At 37.0% G+C, this 18,102-nt stretch overlaps 1 long non-coding RNA gene across 1 annotated transcript; it reads left to right on the forward strand.

The window, feature by feature from the left end:
• Window positions 1-2,753: 2,753 nt before the first annotated feature.
• Window positions 2,754-16,063, forward strand: LOC120075589. Its single transcript, XR_005481367.1, has 9 exons — window positions 2,754-2,897; window positions 11,765-11,856; window positions 11,966-12,067; window positions 13,940-14,046; window positions 14,136-14,261; window positions 14,530-14,623; window positions 14,717-15,398; window positions 15,562-15,698; window positions 15,782-16,063. It is a non-coding gene; the product is annotated as an uncharacterized LOC120075589 (long non-coding RNA).
• The last annotated feature ends 2,039 nt before the right edge of the window (window positions 16,064-18,102 follow it).

Here is an 18,102-nt window from a genome sequence, read left to right on the forward strand (position 1 = left end):
TTTTCTTATATTGTATTGTATGACATTTTGTGATTAAGGAATTAATACAATTTGTGTTCAATACATTTCTATGTTTCCTTCGATTCCATCTCCATCTTCTTTACTTAGCATCTTTAACTTCATTGCATCATTTAGTGAGATTGCTTGAGTATCGTATACTTAGTCATGTGGATTAGGGATATGAAGCATGTAGCAAACCATCGAGAGGTGTGCGTTGTGCGAGTATGTGAGAAAACCTTATTTGCTTAGTGTGAAGTTGTGGCAACGCCTGTCTATAGGCCAATGTAGTACTTGTCTATGAGTGAAGTCAGCAACAACCAACTGCCCGGGAGGGTAAGTGGTTGGTCGCATTAAGCATTGTAAGTCATTGTTCACTAAAGATAGGAACAATCTTAGGTCAACAAAGTTCATGCGGTTACCTTGTCCTATGAGCGCTTCATTCATCATTTAGGCATACTTGGGAGAGTAGTCCAAAACCCAAATCTAAGACTCGAGAGAGCAGATTGGAACGCATAGGCAAGAATGGGGATCTTAGAGATAAGCTCTGTTTGCTTTCACACAGCATATGCACCCTACGGATGAGATATTGCATGCATCCAGGAAGTAGGATATGATGGTATTATGCGGTCATCTTGACATTTATGCATACCACCGCATACGTCCTAGACTTAGGCGTTTAGTGTGTGCAGCATGATCGCATGGCTTGCGTTGACTAAGGTTTCCCTTGCAGTCACTCTTAAGGGTTGTAATTAAGACATCTCCGCATTTTATCCATTTTCCCATTCATTTGTTTCATGTCATGAGTTGTCATGTTTCTACATCTCATTCTCGTTCTCATTGTGTTGTCTGTTAGTTAGGAGTAGGAGTAGGATTAGCTTAGCAACCCCTCCAACATTCTTTTATATAACTGCCACATGCACAATACTACATTCAGTCAACTACAAGTCCTGTGTTCGACCTCGGATCACCCGAGAAACTTGCGTTCGAGTTATACTTGGCGTGAACGCAAGAAAACTTGTGATAGGACGCATGATCAGCGAATACATTTGTTAACACATAGTCATTCCAACGCATGACCATCGAGCATGACTATCAACGCATACCTTAAGAACATGCATCGCATATTGCGTCCAAGGAATTTTAGTTGTCGAGTGTTTGATGTCTAATTTTCCATCACCAAGTTTTTAGCGCCGTTGTCCTGTCTCTTATACACATCTAGATGTGTATAAGAGACAGCTATATGTGACTCAAGCTTGTATGTGGTAAAATACAAGTGGATCATGTCTTGAGTGATAACCAAAATGGTCTATAGTATATGGACATAGGAGAGAAACCTTATCCTGGTAACGCTACGGATGCGACCCGCTTTGTGGAATGGTCACAAGTGTTGTGATTTGTCACAGATGGTCTGATCCTGATCATTCGTGTTGGGGACATGCGAGCGGGGGTATCCTATACAAAGAGTTTGTATAAGACCTGACCACGAAGTGTTAACGTCTCATTATATAACACCGTTCATGACCTGTCTCTTATACACATCTAGATGTGTATAAGAGACATGGTAACGCTACGGATGCGACCCGCTTTGTGGAATGGTCACAAGTGTTGTGATTTGTCACAGATGGTCTGATCCTGATCATTCGTGTTGGGGACATGCGAGCGGGGGTATCCTATACAAAGAGTTTGTATAAGACCTGACCACGAAGTGTTAACGTCTCGTTATATAACACCGTTCATGACAGAGACTTCATTTCACTAGGATGACCATAGGTAACATGACCTCAATCTTGAGTGAGTCTGTCTCTTATACACATCTAGATGTGTATAAGAGACCATCTGTGAAGGGTCATCGTACTCATGATTGGTTATATCTGATGGACACAGAAATATATATGTGGTAAGAAGAGTTCAGTTGTTGGTCTTTAGTGGAATGCCTGACAGTTAACAGATGGTGGATCTCGTGCTAAAGAGTTTAGTAAGCTATTCATGAAACATTGGAGATTCGAGCCATAGGCCCATTAGGTCCCCTGGGTAGCTTGGATAAAGTCGAGAATTAGTATTTGGGTTACTTTGAAATGTTCAAATTGCAAGAGGAAGTTCGATTATATATGATATAATTGGACTGGTTAATTATATATGATATAATTGACTAAATGTATGAGATACATTATTTTGGAGGAAATTAGATATAAATATGATTTATATCAAGTAGAGGAGAAAATACTTTAGTAGATATGTGGTATCAAATTATAGGATAAAAATATAATATGATTATATTTATTAATTAATTAGTTGATTAATTATATGATAATTAATCCAAAATTCACGTTCGGACGTGGGTTAGTAGGGAAATGTGGGTTATTGTAACCAATGAATTAAAATGAAAAATGTTTTCATTTTGAATCCCTGGAGTTCAATCGCCCAAAAGAATTTGCAAGAGCGCGTTGTTGAAAAAGAAAACGATCGCTTAAAGAATCGAGAGCTTATATGATAGTTGCCTCGCGCCTAAACGATCGCACACTGTCGCCTACACGATCGCATAGCTTCTCTAAACGATCGTATAGTGTGTCGATTTTGCTAAACGATCGTTCAGTAAAATCTACACGATCGTGTATCTTTTCCTAAACGATAAGCATTCTGCTATGCGAAAGCGTCTTTTTCCCTCCCACTTGCTTATCGTCTACACGATCCGTGTTTCATCTTTCCTCTACCAAATTCACCAAAGACCACGCTTTGGGTTCTCACTCCAAGAATACCCGGGGCTCTTTTCTGGTGGTGTTGTCCCCACGATGTTCGTGTTCGTGCTGCTGTTGTTGACGCTACTGCTGGATATGGGTAGATCGCATGGAGGGTTCCGCTGCGTTAAGATCCCAAGTGTCGAAGACTGTCTTCAACTGGTATGGAACTCTTTTCTTTGTTATTTATCTTGTTCTTAGTATGCTGATAATTAGTGTTTGTTTGCATAATTGTTCGTATGAATGTATAATGTTGTATTCGGTCACTGTGAAATTGGAGCGATCTGAATGTGCTCTTGGAACTCTTTGGTAAGAGTTCCTTCAAAAGGCAATGGAGGATGTTGACCGGGATGAATGGGTCAAAGCCATGGATCTCGAGATGGAGTCGATGTACTTCAACTCGGTATGGGATCTTGTAGATCAGCCTGATGGGGTAAGACCTATAAGTTGTAAATAGATCTACAAGCACAAACGGGGTACTGATGGGAAGGTGCAAACCTTCAAGGCTCGGCTTTTGGCAAAGGGTTATACCCAGGTGGAGGGAGTCAACTATGAGGAGACTTTCTCGCCTGTTGACATGTTAAAGTTGATTCGCATGATAATGTATCGAGGTAACGTGATCGTCACGAAGATCGTCTCAGAGAAAAACGTTGTTGATTCGTTTACGAAGGCTCTCACGGCTACAATGTTTGAGTGTCACCTTCAGAGCATGGGTATACGGGACCGCTCGCGGCTGGACTAGGGCAAGTGGGAGATTTTATTGCACTAGGTTTTTATGCCCTAGTTTATTGTTTTGTACCTGTTTACTTATACTCCCCACTTCGTTTTAAGACAAGTGGGAGATTGTTGGGGTTTGTACCCTAAAGTCTCGTGTCCAGTAGTTTGTAAACAACTTTGTACGAACACTTGTGATGTATAATATAAATGATATTTACTTCACTACTTGACTTTGCACATTTAAATATTTTTATTTTACCAAAAACCAATAAACTTAATATCCCAAGTTATCTGTATGTAACTTAAGCATGTATGCGGTGACATACAAGTGGATCATGTCTTGAGTGATAACCAAAATGGTCTGTATTATATGGATATAGGAGGAAAACTTTATCCTGGTAATGCTACAGATGCGGCCCGCTTTGTGGAATGGTCACAAGTGTTGTGACTTATCATATATGGTCTAATTCTGATCATTCGTGTAGGGGACATGCAAGCGGGAGCGTCCTATACAAAGAGTTTGTATAAGACCTAACCACGAAGTGTTAATATCTTGTCATATAACACCGTTCATGACCAAGACTTCACTTCACTAGGATGACCAAAGGTAACATGACCTCAATCTTGAGTGAGTTGGGAACTTCTGTCATTGAGGGCAGTTCTTTGATTTGCATGGGTGTGAGTGGCTAGAACGCCGACTCAAACCTACCGTTCTGGGGATTCGTTTGATTTGGGAGCTGGGAACTCAGCTTCATAAGATGGAATTCACTCCTTCCCTGAGGCAGGGGTAAGTATATAGATAGCTCTCTTAAGTGCTTATTTTAGGGCTTGAACGATGTGGTGCCACACACCTTCTCATGGCCCGAGAACACATAGTAGGACTATGTTGTATTGTTCATTAGAGGGATCAATGGTATTTAAGGAGGAAGATGTAATTATAGGGGCAAAATGATAAATTGGTCTATTGTAATTACGAGCATCTGTGAAGGGTCATCGTACTGATGATTGGTTATATCCAATGGACATAGAAATATATCTATGACAAGAAGAGTTCAACTGTCGGTCTTTAGTGGAATGTCTGATAGTTAACGGATGGTGGATATCGTGACTAAAGAGTTTAGTCAACTATTCACGTACCGTTGGAACTTCGAGCCATAGGTCCATAAGGTCCCCTTGGTAGCTTGGATACAAGTTGAGAGTCAGTTTTTGGGTTAATTTGAAATGTTCAAATTAACAAGAAAGAGTTCAATTATATATGATATAATTGAACGAGTTAATTGAATATGATATAGTTAACTTTATGTATGAGATACATTAATTTGGAGGAAATTGGATATAAATATGATTTATATCTAATAGATGAAAAATATTATAATTAATATATGATATTAATTTATAAGTTATGAATGTGATAAGATCACATTCATTGGACGGTTATAAAAGAAATGGGAAGACACTTTTTTATTCTAAATAATGGATGAGTACATTATAAATAGCAGACGGTGTGTTGATCTCGGTATGCGTGGATATTGTGAAAAAGATAGAGTCATCGTTTAAAAAAGCAGTGCCTATACGATAGTGACTGCATGATCGCTTACATATACGATATTACTGAGCGATCGTATACCAATTACACCGTCGTGCGCTATTATCTAAACGATCGTTTACCTTTTTCCTAAGCGATAGTTTAGCTCCTGATATTTACTAAACGATCGGTTAGTTTTTCCTACGAACGATCGCTCACCCTTTTCCTACACGATCATTTAGACGATCACTTACTTTTACTACACGATTGTATACTTCACCTAAACGATCAAAGCATATTATCTATGCGATAGACGACCACATCTCCCACTTGCTTAATTGTTGTATACGGTTTCTCTTCCTTCTTCCCTCTACCAAATTCGAACAAAGCCCACACTTTGGATTCTCACTCCAAGAATACTGAGGGCTCTGAGTGGTGTTGCCTTCTCCATTTTATGCTATTCGAGTGATGACTGTTCGAGGTAGACGGTTGGGCTTCAGACTCGCCGTGAAGAAGAAATCTTCATCTGGTATGATTTCTTGATCCCTTTAGCATTATGAAAGTATATTTGAATGTATATGCGATAATTCTGTCACAACAAATTGGAAAGATCCGCTTCCACTCGTAGGTACTCTTAAATAAGAGTTCCTTCAATTAATGCATGAGACATACTTTCGTATGGTAGGATTTTAAATCTACATGGTATACAATATGCACAAACATGTTTAATTTAAATATAACATACATCACATGCATAAAATATTTAAACAACACTCATATGGACCAACTTTGGCATCCTAAGCAAGCAATAATCTAATTTATTACAAAAATTAACATAAAAACAACTTCAAGGAACTCCTGGATCGCCCTGTTAGGATATACTAGCATGCAACGGAAGCAAACAGAATCAATAAGTCTAACGCCTGGATCCTTACACATTATGATCCGACCGCTACGACATGCATACTTAGACTTTTCTATCATGAGATGAGTTTTGGTTGAAATTTCAAAGAACATATCTAAATTTTATTAATTAGATAGAAAAACTATATAAAAATTTATTTATCAAAACACCAGGATCCATAAAACATTAGCGTGGTGGTACAAAATGCATGTGCCTTATAAATAGTGATGTTTGATGGGTTGGCCATTTGAGCGACGTCCAACTCTGCCATCTACGCTGTGTCCTTACCTACAAAGTCTGTAAAATATAGGATGAGTATATAATATACCCAGTAAGTAGTTCTCACGTAGGGTATGACCAAAATACACAATCACAAGCAAAATGTCATGTAAACATATTGATTGGGACCGAAAAATGTATAATAACATGTGGTGGTCGGTTATGCTTCCAACATAAATCTCTCCGCCCTGATAGAAAGATGAGGACCTAAGCGGAAAACTAAACCATCTGATGATTAGCGGGTCATGCAGTCAGTAGGCCAGAGTCGCATCCAACATCAACCATTAGCATAAACGCTATGCTTTCCAAACATAAATCTCTCCGCCCTGATTAGGAAGATGAGGACCTTAAGCGGAAACTAACCCATCTGATGATTAGCGGGTCATGCAGTCAGTAGGGCCAGAGTCGCATCAACATCAACCATTAGCATAAACGTCATGCTTCCAACATAAAATCTCTCCGCCCTGATAGGAGGAAGATGAGGACCTAAGCGGAACTAACCCATCTTGATGATTAGCGGGTCATGCAGTCAGTAGGGCCAGAGTCCCATCTAACATCAACCATTAGCATTTAAACGTAATATTGGCTAGACGGTGCAACCATACATACCCTGCTAGTCTCTAGCATAAACATAACGTAAGATTAGGCCTGGAGGGGTGTAAACATACATGCCCTGCCAGCACTGGAAGCATAAATTTTTTCCGCCCTGATAGAAAGATGAGGACTTAAGTGGAAACTAACCCATCTGATGATTAGCGGGTCATGCAGTCAGTAGGGTTAGAGTCACATCCAACATCAGCCATTAGCATAACCATAAGATTAGACTGGAAGCATAACTTACACCTAATTAAAACTTGATTTTAACGTAATCGTGAACAAACATAATGCATGGGGTCCCTTGTAGAGAAACGTGTTCTAAACATGTAATGCAATATAACAATTAACATAAACATGCAACATAATAAAGGTACACTACCATAGAAATTTAAAGAGAGGGTGAGATAAACTACTTACCTTGACTGTGATCTAATTATTTCCTTATTATCTTTATGATTTTATCAGCAGAGTTTTCCCTTTTTAAATCAAAAGAAGAGATTTGGACAGCACTTTACCCGAGCTTTTCTCTTTTAATCTCACAAAACTTCCTCACTCACACGGTTCTTTGTTACTGAGATTTGTTTGAGAATGGGTTAAATCTTCAGCAAAGGGTCCTATTTATAGTAGTTTTTCAGCTCTTCTCAGTGTGACAAATCATCGTACAGGTGGCTTCTTTAAAATTACTTATGGTTTATGGATTCCTCTCAATAAGACACCTAATCTTGGCTAACGTTTGCCCTTACGTCATCATTCTTTGTTTGTGTTCAATTTTAGGGTTTTTCCTATATAATCTATAAGATCGTGGCCAAATTCAACGCATAATTCGCGCTTCTGTCCAAATCTCGCTCACTTTGCTCTTAAAATCTCGCTCTCTCCCGTTTTCTCGCTAGGAATTTACTCTGTCCAGCTTTCTTGCTGGAAATCCCACTCTCTCCACTCTCGCTCTCAAATTTTCTTCTTCCGTCTCGCTCTCTCCAGCTTTCTCGCTCTCGCTCCCGCTCTCGCTCCCGCTCTCTCGCTCGTTCCCGCTCGCGCTCTCGCTCCCGTCTTTCCTACTGTCTCGCTAAGAATAGCTCTCTTTACTCTCGCTCTCTCCCAACTTCCTTGCTATTAATTCTCGCTCTCTTCCACTTTATCCTTCAATCTCGCTCTCTCCAGGGATCTCGCTCTCTCTACTCTCGCTAGCATCGCTCGCTAGGTTTCTCGCTCTCTAATTCTTTCTTCGATCGCGCAGCTCTCTTCTCAGAATCTCGTTTTCTCCAGTTTTCCCGCTGGTGTGGCTCTCGCTCTCTCCCACTTTCTCGCTCTCGCTCGCTCCCTTATTCATTATCTTTTGGATAATGAATAAATTTCCAATTTCCAATTTATTTTTTTTATTTTTTTTTATTTTTTTTCCTTCTAAATTTCCACCCCTTTAAATAAAATTTCGTCCTGCTTATTATTTGATATTTAATTTCCTGTATGCGTACAAATCTGGGTCGTTACAATAAGTACTCTAATTACATTTAATTTGAGTGCTAAAATTATTCCCAAATAGAAACTTCAGAAGAGAGTTTCTAAACTATATACCTTTGATGAATTCTCCTTATTCCAAGCTGCTCTCCACGTGATTCTAGCTCCAATTCAACAGTGAATCACTAAGAGATCTTCTCTACTATTCTCAGCCTTGAATTTGAGTAGTAGAACTCAGATTGGAGCGAATTTGTGAAGGGAAATATAGGTTTTTAGATGATGAACAAGCTTTCTGTAGGAAACTTATTTCCAGCAGCCAGCCATACCTTCATCAGCAAAAATGGAGTGTTTTATACATTACCCTCATGCAGGTCCGTTCAGCAACCTTGACACTTCAATTTGCTGAAGAAAGTGAGAAATGTGTGTGTTTCATGGATGAAAACCCCATTTTATGAAAATGTGGGACGATCCCACTCAAAACTAATTTCCAATGCTTTTATGTTTAAATTCAAATTTTAATTAATTTTAAAAATTAATTAAAAATTAATTTAATTAATTCATAATTAATTAAATTTAAAACATCAAAATTCAATTTCGCAAATTGAATTGAAATTGAAAATTAATTTTATTTTTAATTAATTAAATAACAATTTAATATCAAATATTAAATTAATCACGCATCTAATTTTAAAACACAAATCCTATTCACGTAATTAATATTTAAATATTATAAACTCTCTAATTTAGTTTATTTTCGATAAAATAAATGCTAATTAATTATATCAAATATAATTATACAAACCCTAATTTGAATTTGACTTTATTCAAATTCAAACCCTAATTTTAATTTGAACATTTCAAATTGATATTATACCAAATTCACTCAATTTATTAATTCAAGGAGTTCATGTTTTACGAGCTAGTAGAGGAACCTTATGGACCTACAAATCATGAGCTCCAACGATTTAAGATTAATTGGCTAAAAAAACTCTTTAGACCAAATTAATCAGTATTCGTTAACTATCAAGTCACACCACTATAGCTCGATAGTTGCACTCTCCTTACTGTAGATATATTTGTGTCCACTTGATTTAACCATAATCAGTAAGTCGACCTTTCATAGGTTGTTCGTAATAATGGTTGGGTCAGTATGCTGTTTTACCCCCGATATTACATCTTTCTCCTTAAGTTCTGATCCTCTAATGAACAATTGGTTTGTGATCCAATCACTAAACTGGATCCCTCTCAGGCTAATGAGTTGGTGGGACCCCTTGTTCAAGACATAGCTTCAGTACTTAAGAGAACAATCTTTCTTCTATCCCTAAATCGAGTAGACGTGAATTCCTTATTGCACCTTATATCCCCAGTTATCTACCCCTTCTTACCCCTGAAATGGGAGGCTTATTGAGCCAACACTCACTTATGCAAATCTAAGGGTAATCTCGAATAAACAGGAGTTCATAGTTAGCTTAAGATTAAGATCGAGTTACCTAGGTCACCTAAGCAAAATAGTCAGCCTTAAATAGTAAACAACGTTATAAAGTAAGAGTGACTTATTTCTTGATCCGATCTTACGCGAACTCATTGCATAGGACGCCCTTACTACTCATGTCAATACATGAACGAATCAACTGTTGGGGATGATGCTCTAAACTCTCGTTGGATCCTATAGTTTGTAAACACTGTATTGAATAAACGTTTGTGATGTAATAATATATGATACTTTTATTCGCTATTGTCTATGAAAAATTAGATGTTTTTATTGCTTTACCACAAACCAATAAACTAAGATCTCTGGTTGTCGTTGTAACTTAAGCATGTATGTGGAGACGTACAGGTGGATCATGTCTTAAATGATAACCAAAATGGTCTGCAGTATATGGATATAGGAGGGAAACCTTATCCTTGTGACGCTATAGATGCGCTCGCTTTGTAGAACAGTTACAAGTGTTGTGACTTGCTACAAATAGTCTGATCCTGATCATTCATGTGGAGACATGCGAGGGGATGCATCCTATATAAAAGAGTTTGTATAAGACCTGACTACGAAGTGTTATAGTCTCGTTATATAACGTCGTTCATGACAGAGACTTTACTTCACTAGGATGACCATAGGTAACATGACCTCAATTCTTAGTGAGTTGGGAACTCTTACCTTTGAGGGCGGTCATTTGATTTGCATGGGTGCGAGTGGCCAAATTGTCGACTCAAACCTACCACTTTGGGGATTCATCTGATTTAAGAGTTGGGAACTCAGTTACACAAGATGGAATTCACTCCTTCCCCGAAGCAGGGGTAAGTAGATAGATTGCTCCCTTAAGGACTGATTTTGGGGCTTAAACGATGTGGTGCCACATACCTTCTCATGGCCCGAAAGGTGTCCACAAATAGTAGGACTATGTTGTATTGTTCATTAGAGGGATCAGTGGTACTTAAGAAGTTAAATGTAACTACAAGAACAAAAGGATGAATTGGCCCAGTTGTACTTACGAGCATCTGTGAAGGGTTATCGTAGTGTTGATTGGTTATATCCGATGGACACAGAAATATATATCTGTGGTAAGAAGAGTGCAACTGTTGATCTTTAGTGGAATGCCTGGCAGTTAACGGATGGTCACTACAAGAATTTTGGACTTTAATGTCGGTTGGAAAAAGTGAAATCAGATGTATACTGTCGGTTTTGTTTTTCTTAAAAAGTGGATCTTTAATGTCGGTTTAAAACCGACATTAAAGACCTGCTTCACTTTTTCCTCTAACTTTCTATTTTCCCCCCATTTTTTTCATTTCCCTCTTTCTTTCTCAAGATCTTCTTCCAAGCCTCGTGAAATTCATTTTTTTCATTTTTTTTCCAAGACATTAAAGACACTTTCGAAAAACGCTTCCCCTTCCCGGAAAACCCACATTCTTCTAAGCCCTAGCCCATCTTGCCTTCTTATCTCCCTTGGTCTCACTCCTCTGTCCCTCCCTGTTCTTGTGAGGCCTATTTCGGCAATGGCTTCACCCATCACTACCAGGACTGCCTTATCCTCTGAGATCACTCCCAGCGATGGCTTCCAATCAGCGGCTAGTTTCGCCGTTGAAATCAAATGTATAATGGATTTTGAAGGCTTCAGACACATTCACAGTGAATTCGTTTTGTAGCAAGGGTTGTTTCCTCCTCTTTATGAAAAGATTTGTTCGTTGCCTTGTGGAAATCAAAGTCTAATTCTTTCTTTTCTTTCCATTTTTACAAGTCCCCGTGTTAGGAGTTTGGCATGTGTGTTTTTCTGAAATGGTTGTGATCTTTTTGGAATTGGAATCGTTGATCATATAAGAGATACTTCTATACTCGTACATGGAGTCTCATCATAATTCTTCACTAATTTAATGAGTTTCCTTTCTTCATGTTCTTTTTCTTAATTTTTATTTGTTGCTTGTAGGTTCATTTTGTCAAATTATGTTGTTGTTTTCAGGATATTAGTTCCATATGAATAGGTGATTACTATTGCTTACCTTAGAAATCTATCTTTTTGCATTTATCTGTGTTTTTTTTGTTTTTTTTTTTTTTTATGTAAGTTTAAAGCTGAAAGGATTGCTTAAAAATCAAACAAGTTTTGCGCCATCAGATATGTTCCCTTCTCATGACATCACTTCGTACAAATGCGGAGGTAATTAATTTGGACAATTTGTTTAATAAATCTTTAAATTTGATGGCCATTCTTGTTGAGATCTTGGTAATGATTGGCTTCCTTTTGCCCCATTCCTATGTCATGTTAGCTTGAAGGGGAAGCTGGGGAGCCTTATTTTCGACGTCTGATCTTGCGGTCAGTCGCCCATATAATCAGACTATATAGTACATCCCTCATCACTGAATGTGAGGTCTGTTCTATGAGAATAAACTTTTTAATTATGACATGAAAATTTGGATATGAACTTCATTAATTGTTGTTTTGTTATTATTTAACATCTTTAACTTTTGGTATACGCATATCCAACCTTAATTAGTTCACAGATTTCAATACCAAGACTTGACTGCTTCATATGTGTCTGACTTTCTGTCAACTGTTTCAGTTCTTATTTATATGTTTTTTTAAACAAGAAATAACTCATTGATATAATGAAAAAAAAATGTTACAGGGGTACAAATTACAAAGGGAGTGAAAAAGAATAAAGGAAGAAAAAAGGAAAAATCATGAACTCAGAGAAAGAAGCAAAATCAAGAACTTTAGAGACAAATCAAGCAAATAGAGGTCAGCTGAGAGAACAATAAATCTGCTAAAGAACAACGGATTTATCAAATAATCCCACCTTCTTTGAACAAAAAATCTTTAGAGCTTGCAAATCAAGGCTGAGGTGAAGATGAAAGACAAGGCGTATTATCATCGATGGCTTTCACGCTGCGCAATCCCTTGGTTTGTTGGAGAGGACAAGAGGTCAACAATTACGTGAGTTGCTCAAACATCCCAATCAATACAGTACAAGAATAAAAAATGACTATTTATACTAGAGTAAATGGTTATCTTGATTCTCCACTGACCACTCCAAAAGGAGCTGCAACAACCAAAAAGAAACACACAGTGACTGAAACACTACGAAAAAGTAAATTTCAACCAGAGCTTGTGGAAAAGTGCTAAATGCTTATTTACGGGCTTTAGAGCAACAAATCTTCTAATTCCAGAAAACTTAGAGCAATCACACAATTCTATGAGATGAAAGGTTAAAAGACAATGTGAAGAGATCTAAGCTTTTTCAACAGCAAAGAAACCGAGAGCAACAACCACAAGATAACCAATGGGAGCTCCAAAACACCAACCAAATTGTGGTATAATAATCGAACATCTCCTCATTATCGCATCTAATCCTGTATTTCATAAGTGGACTAAATACATTGAGGTCGTCTGTCATTTTATATGTAAGAAAATATGATGCTAGTCTTGTGTGTTTCTTGGTTATTCTTGGGGTAGTTATTTGTTTTCTAATGCTTACGTACTTGGTTCCTTAGTTTTTGTATTTTAGTTCTAGTTTTTGGAGAACCATTTTTTGTAATTTGGTCTCAAGACCTTTATTTTAGGAGGATAGTTAATTGTGTTGCTGGCTGGTTGAAAGTTTTGAATAGCTGGTTGTAAGTTGGAGACATTTTGAATAAAATTTTAATTCCAGACTTGAGTTCCATCAAAATACAGGCTTTTGGGGTTGTAGCCTGAGAGCATTACTTTTAGTGGCTGATCAGTAATCCAGAATTCCTCTTAAGATTCATGATTACAACCTACTGCAAAGTGCCAATTTTGAATTTGCCTGCAGCTCCTATGAGATTTTGCAGAAGGGATGGATTTCCAAGGCTCCTCCCACTAAAATTAAATGTCTATATTCATATATCGAGATTTTTGTTTTTCCTTATAGAGGTTTTCCATTTTTAATATAATATGATAATAAAATCACTATTTTGAACTCATTATTGAGTTTCTAGTTATATACGTTTGCACAGATATATATATATCAAGAAATTCAATGAAAAGTGAACTGAGTTTTTAGTTTCATATCCATCTATCTTTTTTATTTTATTTGTTTGTTTTTTTGTGGTACCTATATTCTTGTCACTTTTGTTGTAGACAAGCAATACAATATTGAGCTTTTTATGGAAATGCTTTGAAGAATGTTATACTGCTTCCTCATTATTCTACATTAAAGCTTAGACTTAAACAGAATCTAAATCTACTGTATAACTATAGTTTTCCCTTTTACCAAATGCAGGTTTTCTTCAGTATGCTATTAAAGGTTACTTTTCTTGATCTACCATCTTTTCACGATGGGGGACTCTACTTCCTGACTGATGATGCTTCCTCTAGGAATGATTATAGGTACGCCTTTTATCCACATCTCTGAGCATGTGATGAAAAAGAAGATGGACCTGCAGTCCTTAATTTACCTTACCTCGTTTCTCATGCAGGAGTATTTGGTGCCTTAAGAATATGTCCAGATAATGAGAGAATATATGTTGAACAAATGTCCAGTATCCCCATACAATCAAGTGTGTGAAGTGTTCAAGAGAGAGCTTGGCATGACACCGGATAAGGTATATTTACTTGGCTAAACCTGTTTCATATAATCAGATTATGCATTTATTCTGTTGAATGGAGATTACTTTTGTAATCTGACAGAAGCTGATTATCTTGATTGTGTTACTGTTACATATGAATTGGCACTTTTGTTTTCTGTATCCTGATTACATTATAGAACGTTTCAATGTGCGTGACAAATTGAAGTTTCATTAACATTTGGCCTTTCATATGATTATATAAATGTGATTATGGTTATAATATTAATTTTTCTCCTTGGATCAGAGTCTGCCTGAGGTTCATGCAAATGCGGCAGAAACATTAGTGTTATAGCTCGTAATGCCCCATCTGCTCTTGCTGCTAAACTTTCTAGCCTCAGGTTGACCAAGAACCGCTTCTTTATTTTTCAGTTTTTATGGTAGTATGTAGATAAGTCATCGTTTTTTTTACTTATCAATCATTTCTTATGCAGTTTTGTTGCAAGGATATTTGATCATGCTTTGGAAGATTCACATTCAAAGTCTGGCCTTGTGCATTCACTTTCTGTGTGCATTTCTTTGTTGGATCCAAAGAGATCATCAACGTATTCTCTTTTGTTCCACTTTTTCCGAATCAACATATGTATGAATGTCCAATTCTTGTTGATCCAGAGACTGTTGGTGCAATGCTCCCTAAACTTAGTTAGTATATGATGCTAGTTTCATTTATTTGATGGTGCCTTAGTTCACACTTGTGCTCTCTATATTCTTTAAATCAATGGGCTAGATGTATAAAAGAAACTATAGAAGGCATACAACTATCAATATCAGGTCAATAATCATCAAAGTTTCAGAGAAATATTTAATTGTTATTGATCTGATATTGATAGGTGTGTGCGCTTTGTGGTTTCTCTTATACATCTAGCCCATTGATTTGACATGCATGTACACGGCAGGAAAGCAGCATTGTGAGTAGCACTATGAATATAGCAGCATGGTCTCCATAATTGCAAATATTTGATTTACTTGTGGGAAGTAAAATTCTTCTATTAGTTTCTGATAGCACTTGTCTCATAGGTGATTTGTTAAAACTCTTAAACTTGTCATCTGATGATAAAAGTATTACCCATAACATATGAAGAATTACGGCCTCCTCTTGGAAAACATCGTTTGAAGGTAGGTGCTTAATTTGCATTGTATAAATTTATATGTTCAAGGTATAGCTCTCTGCTAGAAGTTAGGTTTAAGAGAATTTTGTTTTAGAACTTGATATTGTTCTTGCGTGTTTTCTTAACTCATATCCTAACTTCAATTTTGCTTCTTTGCAATAAACTTTCAGGAACTATTGACATAGATCTGATTACCACAGGAGTATCGGCAAGTGAAAGGATGCAAAGTGAGAGTTTATTATCGGCAACTCGCAACATTATTATGGAGAAAATATAGCTTGGAGGACCCTCCATGCGCCTGGCTAAAGTATGCTACTAACTTTTACTGTGTTCAGTAACTTTACTTGTTAAGTTGAAGTTAAATTCTAAATCTTTCCAATTCTTCTGTAGTTACTGGATGAGCTAAAGAAGAAGAATCCTGATAATGAAGTCCATCCCAACAATGTATATTACATCTCTTAATTTCTCAAATCCTCCCAAATTTGTAGACAAATAAAATTGTGTTGCCCTTACACAGAAGATTCTGTTGCCCTTGTAAAATCATGATCTTTGTATTACTTGTAATTTGTGTTTTTAAGGCCTGAATTATTGTACGCCTTTTAAATTATAATTCTATAACAGGATTTGCAGATTAAATGTAATAGATTTACAATCCATACATGAATAATATGTCATAGCCATAGCGTTCGATGATGATGTGTCATGTTATACTTTTTTACCGAAAAATGGATTAGGCAACGGAACTTTAAAAAACGGACAATAATTGATAAAACGGACAGATTCGGGCTTCAATGTCGGTTAAGAATAAAAAAAATAGGCTTTAATGTCCGTTGCAACCGACATTGAAGGCTGTGTTATTGGTATTATTGAAGCCCTTTAATGTCGGTTTAAAACCGACATTAAAGCCCGAATTTCTTCTAAGGGTGGATCTTGTGGCTAAAGAGTTTAGTCAACTATTCACGTACCATTGGAGCTTCAAGCCACAGGTTCATAAGGTCCCCTAGGTAGCTTAATGGATTCAAGTTGAGAATCAGTTTTTGGGTCAGTTTGAAGTGTTCAAATTGACAAGATGGAGTTTGATTATATATAATATAATTAAACTGGTCAATTATATATGATATAGTTGACATGATGTATGAGATATATTAATTGGAGAAAAAAGATATAAATATGATTTATATCTAGTGGAGGAGAAAAGGACTATCGTTTATATGTTGCATATGATGTGATATTAAACTATAGGTTATAAATTAATATAATTATATTTATTTTTTATTAAACAATTATGAGATATTGTTGATTTTTTTCCATAACCGCACGAGATAGTGGAGGTTACATTCAGTTTTCGTAACTGAAGGATAAAATAAAAATAGTTTTCATTTTGCAAAAAAGATCAGACAATTGCTCCACGATTAGTACACTGCCCAACGTTTAGTAAACGAGAGCATACATGATAACTCAAGTTGTCCTTAACAATTGTGTACACGTACAACTTACCTATACGATCGCATAATCTTTTCTAAATGATCGCGCACGTGAGCGATCTCACCAAAACGATCAGCCTTATTTTGCTAAATAGTCATGCACAAGCATCCGTCTATACAATAGACTTCAAATATCTCCCACTTGCTTGGTCGTGGTAAACGATCGTTGTTTCCTCTTCCCCTCTACCAAATCCAACAGATCCCATAACTCCTAGATTCTCACTTTGAGAATACCAAGGTTACTGAGTGGTGGTGTCCTCCTTGCTATTTTGTTCATGTAGAAGACGGTTCAGAGGTGAGAGACAATGAGATTTTGTGGACGATAGACTTGGCGATCACAGCGACTGCGTGACTTGCCGATCCTGACGAGAGCAAGAGATCAAAGAAGAAAAGTTCTTCAAGAGGTATGTCTCTCGGTCCTTTGTTGTTTAAGTTTGTAAAGCATGTTGTAATTTGTTGTTAAATGCATAATTTGTATGTTTGTTTGTGAATGCGGTATTTCTGTCACAATGAATTTGGAACGATCTTGCTTTCGCACATAGGTACTCTTTTATAAGAGTTCCTACATTAGGATCACATCGTTTGTAACACCTTTATAACAACTTGTAACAATTACAGAGTGGGCCGCATCCGATAGTGTTACCAGAATAAAGCACCCAACCTTATTCATATACTATACATAATTTTGACTATTTACTCAAACCTGATTCGCTTTTATGCCTCCACATAAAGTTTAAGTATTCATATAATAACCATGAATATTAGTTTATTGGATTTAGACTTTATAAGTGCAATTCATAGATTCAATAACAACTTTATTGAAGTAATGTCGAATAACATATTTATTGATAACAGAATCTGTTTAACTTTACAAACTACGAGTTTTAGGACATACAACCTAACACGCCCAACCCGACCCGGACCCGAATTGTCTGAACCTGCCTTCCAACGCTCCAAAAGAGGCTGAACCGAACAAAAAAGGGTTGAATCAGACCCCAGGCAGCTGAACAGATCGAACCGGCCTACTCCCGCGAATCGGTCTACGAGCGGGCGTGTTTCTGGGCTAGGATGAGCAACATTACAATAGCTCGACTTCATTGAAGAGCAACGTTGTAACGCTCTAAGGACAGCGTTGCAACACTGTCTAACAAAGGCCTCTTCTCCAATTTTTCCAACTGAGCTTACTTGCTTGAATCTTCAATTACATCCTAATTTCAACTCTAATAA

The sequence above is a fragment of the Benincasa hispida genome, chromosome 4 (assembly GCF_009727055.1).
Source record: "Benincasa hispida cultivar B227 chromosome 4, ASM972705v1, whole genome shotgun sequence".
NCBI classification, from domain to species: Eukaryota; Viridiplantae; Streptophyta; class Magnoliopsida; order Cucurbitales; family Cucurbitaceae; genus Benincasa; species Benincasa hispida.